Source organism: Sapajus apella, unplaced genomic scaffold (assembly GCF_009761245.1).
Source record: "Sapajus apella isolate SASKATOON/1434 unplaced genomic scaffold, GSC_monkey_1.0 scaffold1550, whole genome shotgun sequence".
NCBI classification, from domain to species: domain Eukaryota; kingdom Metazoa; phylum Chordata; class Mammalia; order Primates; family Cebidae; genus Sapajus; species Sapajus apella.
The window spans coordinates 9721-14304 of NW_022438476.1; the positions used below are offsets into that span (position 1 = coordinate 9721).

A 4584-nucleotide genomic window follows, 5' to 3' on the forward strand; every position below is an offset into this window, starting at 1 on the left:
TACTCGGAGGCCTCTCTGTGCCAACTGCCTGCCTTCCTTTCCCTTCCAAAAACCTCAAGTGACTAGTTCAGGGACCTGTCTGGAATAAGGGCATCATTTAACATCACTGGACTTCAGGAACCTCGGCATTTTCCAGCATGTCCATACTGTCAATATCCCTCCAGGTTCCTGGACTCCCGTCACAAGCTGGAAAAGTGAGAGGATGGACAGGGATTAACCAAAGAGTTCCTGCTGAGGAGAAAATTCCCCAGATGCCAAAAGTCAGGCAGTGTGGCTTGGCCAAATACAGCCTGGCTCCATGGTGCCTCTATCTTAGCGGCTACCCTGCTAATGAGCTGCCACCTTGGACTTGGGACCAGGAAGAGGTGGGCTGGCTGAAGATGCACCACACAGAGTGATGTAACAGCAAGATCAAGTCACCCGCAGACCCTGGCAGTCACAGTCATAAATGAGCTAACTGTACACCCAGCCGGGGACACTCCCTTTGGAAAAAAAAAAAGAGCTCTTTATGCAAAAACAACCCTCTGGATGGCATGGGGTGAATATAAATACTTCTTGACTGCCAGTGTGTTTATAACTTTGCAGCGAGTCAAAAACTGAGGCTCCAACTCCAGAGAACACAGCCTCATCACTGCTTTAAACATCTCTCGGCCGCCTTTGGCGAGGGAACTGGGCAGTTCCAGACAGTCCCGAAGCTCCCAAGGCACAGGTCTCTTCCCAGTTGGACTCTCCTTACCCCGGGGAGGCAGTGCAGCCCGCTGCAAGGTGAGTTGCCTTCATTTCTGGGAAAGCAGCTGTTTTGAGAGGGTTTTGTTTCTTCCCGTTTGAGAAGGCTTAGAAAATTGTAGGGATTTTCTGCCTACAGAGAGAAGGTGATGGGAAGTCTAGGTAAAGAAATGCCAAGATAAGGTTCAATCATTTGAACATGGCATCTCCATCAGATTTCTCTTCTTCAGATACTGGCTGTGGTTGCTACATTACAAGGAGAAACTTTCTGAAAAGTCCGGAATGGGAGCCTGTGTCTGCTAAGAATTTTCTTTAACATAGATTATCTATCTTATTCAGTCCTTATAATATGTAACCTCCCCACAAATCCTGGTGAGATGGATATATTAAACCCATTTTGTGGATGAAGAAATGAGTTTCAGTTAAATAACTTGATCCAGGACACATAACTGGTAGATCTAGGATTTCAGAATTTGAACACAGGTCCAAGGGGCTATAAGTTCTTTCCTTTCTTGCTTTCCCTCCCTCCCTCCCTCCTTCCCTTCCTCCGTCTTCCCTCTTCCTTCCTTCCTTCTCTTTCTTTCTTTCTTCCTTTCTTTCCTTTCTTTCCCTTCTTTCCTTCCTTCCTTCCTTCCTTCCTTTCTCTCTCTCTCTCTCTTTCTCTTTCTTTTTTTCTTTCTTTCTCTCCACTCATTCATTCAACAAAGACCTTTGAGCTCTGATATTTATGTCGTCTTGTGGCTCTTAATTTATCTTTGACAAAGTTACTGTATTACCAGGCTGAATTTAACTTGGGAAATACAGGAAGGAGATTAGCGGATGGTGGCAGCAGTGAGTTGGGACGGTGAGATCAACCGCAATTTTTTTCCTTTTGCTTCTCGATGCCTCCCTAATGTAGTTATTTTTCTTTTATGATGGAAAAATGCATATGTATAGGAATGCTGTATTTGAGGCATCATAAGGAATGAAATTATAGCCCAGGCGCGGTGGCTCACCCTTGTAATCCCAGCACTTTGGGAGGCTGAGGTGGGCAGATCACTTGAGCTCAGGAGTTTGAGACCAGCATCTATCTTCCCTCCCTCCCTTCCTTCCTTCCCTCCCTTCCTTCCTTCCCTCCTTCCTTCTCTCTCTCTTTTTTTTTGGAGACAGGGTCTCACTCTGTTGCCCAGGCTGGAGTGCAGTGGCGTGATCACAGCTCACTGCAGCCTTGACTGCCCAGGCTCAAGTGATCCCTCTGCCTCAGCCTCCTGAGTAACTGGGATCACAGGCACAAGACACCATGCCTGCTTATTTTTAATTTTTTTTGTGCACAAGATCTCCCCATGTTGCCCAGTATGAACTCAAACCTTCGGGCTCAAGTGATCCTCCTGCCTCGGCCTCCCAAGGTGCTGCGATTACAGGCCTGAGTCACTGTGCCTGGCCTAGAAGTCTTACATGAACTATATTCACTACATTGTCTTAGAAAGACAGTTTCTGCCAGGCGCGGTGGCTCACGCCTGTAATCCCAGCACTTTGGGAGGCCGAGGCGGGTGGATCACGAGGTCAAGAGATCGAGACCATCCTGGTCAACATGGTGAAACCCCGTCTCTACTAAAAATACAAAGAATCAGCTGGGCATAGTGGCACATGCCTGTAATCCCAGCTACTCAGGAGGCTGAGGCAGGAGAATTGCCTGAACCCAGGAGGCGGAGGTTGCGGTGAGTCGAGATCGTGCCATTGCACTCCAGCCTGGGTAAAAAGAGCGAAACTCCGTCTCAAAAAAAAAAAAAAAAAAAAAAGAAAGTTTCTGCCTCTTTGATCTTCCTCTTGTCTCTTTCAAAGGAGATGATCTCAGGTTTCTAGAGTTGAGTGCATTTTTCACAGTTTCTCCCCACATAATAAAAGAGGAGCATGTGATAATACTGACTTAGAACAATTGCAAAATCTTTAAAAGAATGGCAGCTACAGCTTGAGTGCTTTTCCCAGTAACAGACCTAAAACTACAGTTGCTAATAAGAGCTGCTGGAAAGTGTCTTTCAGGGTCAGGCAAAGGCACTCCTGTTTTAGTGACCTCCTGGCTCTTCCTCACCCTGCCTGGGGCTGGCGATGAAGCCTGGCTGGGAACAGTGGACCAGCAGGTCCCGCTCAGGAGCCTCACCGGACATGTAGTTTGTCCTTGTTACATGGCAATGGGGGAGGGGGTCCCGTGTTTTCTCTTTAGATTGTTAGGTGGCTTTACAGAATTGAAGTCTGTGTCTGAAGCCTCCCCATTCCAACCCCCAAATAGAGACAGAGGTTGCAAAGCACTGATGAAGGGGCTCACGCTGGCGTTCGTATCGATTCTTCAGTGAGACAACCCCATTGAGAAGCCCAATGCTATAAACTATTCTCCAACCTTCCCTCACCTCTGCTTCCCTTCGTCAGCCCCACAGTGAAGAACGTCTGAGCTCAAATCCAGAGAAGTGACATAAGTGCCCCACTTTGCAAAACCACAGAGATGGCCTGTCCTTGGAAGTTTCTGTTCAAGGCCAAATTCCACCAGGATGTAAAGACGGAGGGAAAAGACATCAATAACAATGTGGGCAAAATCCCCTGTGCCACCTCCAGGTGAGTGTTCCCCGGGGGCGCCTCCTGCTTGTCTCCTTGGGCACCCATGCCCTGTTGGTGCCAGTGACTCAGAATTCCTCTCTCTGCTCCTCTCTCACTTGAGATCTGATCTCGTTTCTTCTTGGAAGTCCCTGTTAGAATTAAATGAAGTCACTGATGATTGGGGATCTTGCTGTGACTGAGGACAGTATGTGGAGGAGGAAGGGACATGGCACGGGGCTGGCCCCGAAGGAGCTTGGAATCTCTGGGGGAGGAATATGGGAAGGAGCTTGACCTGAGAATGGGAGGCAGTAGAGCCTGGTGGTGGGAACCAGAGAGGGGGCCTGGGGGTGGGGGATCGGCATCCTGGCCTGCGTCCATTCCACTTCACCTCTTGATGGATGCTTTGAATATCATCCCAGTGAAGGGTATCAGGATGTTAGACAAACTAGTTCCAAGTCCTGTGCTGGTGGCACTGGCTGCCCGGTGCTGCCTCTCGCTGGCTGTGTGACTTGGGGCAAGTTAACCTCTCTGAACCTTAGTGCTCACCTGCGGTATGAGGAGCCCAAGGGGGCACTCCTCACGGTGTGCTGAGGATGAAATGAGATCCGCAGCGCTCAGCACCATGCCTGCACAGAGCAGCGCTCAGTCCACACCGGGGTTCATAGCCATCTACTGAGTACCTGCCCTTACCAGAGCTACACGGGCCACTTTACGTACTTTGCATCTCAACTGATCTCTGCGGCGGCTCTGTGAAGTTTGTGTGATTGACTCTTTTCACATATGAGGAAATAGAAACTCTGATACATTTATGACTTTCCCCAGCTTGAATGACCAGTAATTACAGAGTTGGAATTGGAGTCCAGAGTTGGATTCTTCATGTCCCTCCTCCCCAGGACTGTCCCTCCTCCCAGGGCAGAACCGAGAGAATGAGTCAGTCAATGAAGGAGTCAGGGTACAGGCTTGAGACTTGCTCAGGTGGAAAGACAAGGCAATCTGCAATAACACAATTGTGTAACTCAAAGCCCCCATCTGCACAGGGGCACCACACAGCCACACAGCCCCACCACACAGCCACACAGCCCCACCACCTCAGAGGAGCCTTTCCCATGGACTACAAAGGACAGGGCGCCCCCTGGAGGTGTGCAGCATCATGGCCCTGAGTGTATGTGTCAGAGGCAGCAAAAAACTCCAATGGCTAAGGGGATGGGCTTGGGGATGAGCAAGTGGCTTAGCCACTCAGTAGCCCTGTACCGGTTGGCTCGTCCCCTAGCCTCTGAGCCCCAATTTCCT

General features: G+C 49.4%; 1 long non-coding RNA gene across 1 annotated transcript; it reads left to right on the forward strand.

The window, feature by feature from the left end:
- Nucleotides 1–460: 460 nt before the first annotated feature.
- On the forward strand, nucleotides 461–4287 carry LOC116546862. Its single transcript, XR_004266868.1, has 2 exons — nucleotides 461–765; nucleotides 3130–4287. It is a non-coding gene; the product is annotated as an uncharacterized LOC116546862 (long non-coding RNA).
- The last annotated feature ends 297 nt before the right edge of the window (nucleotides 4288–4584 follow it).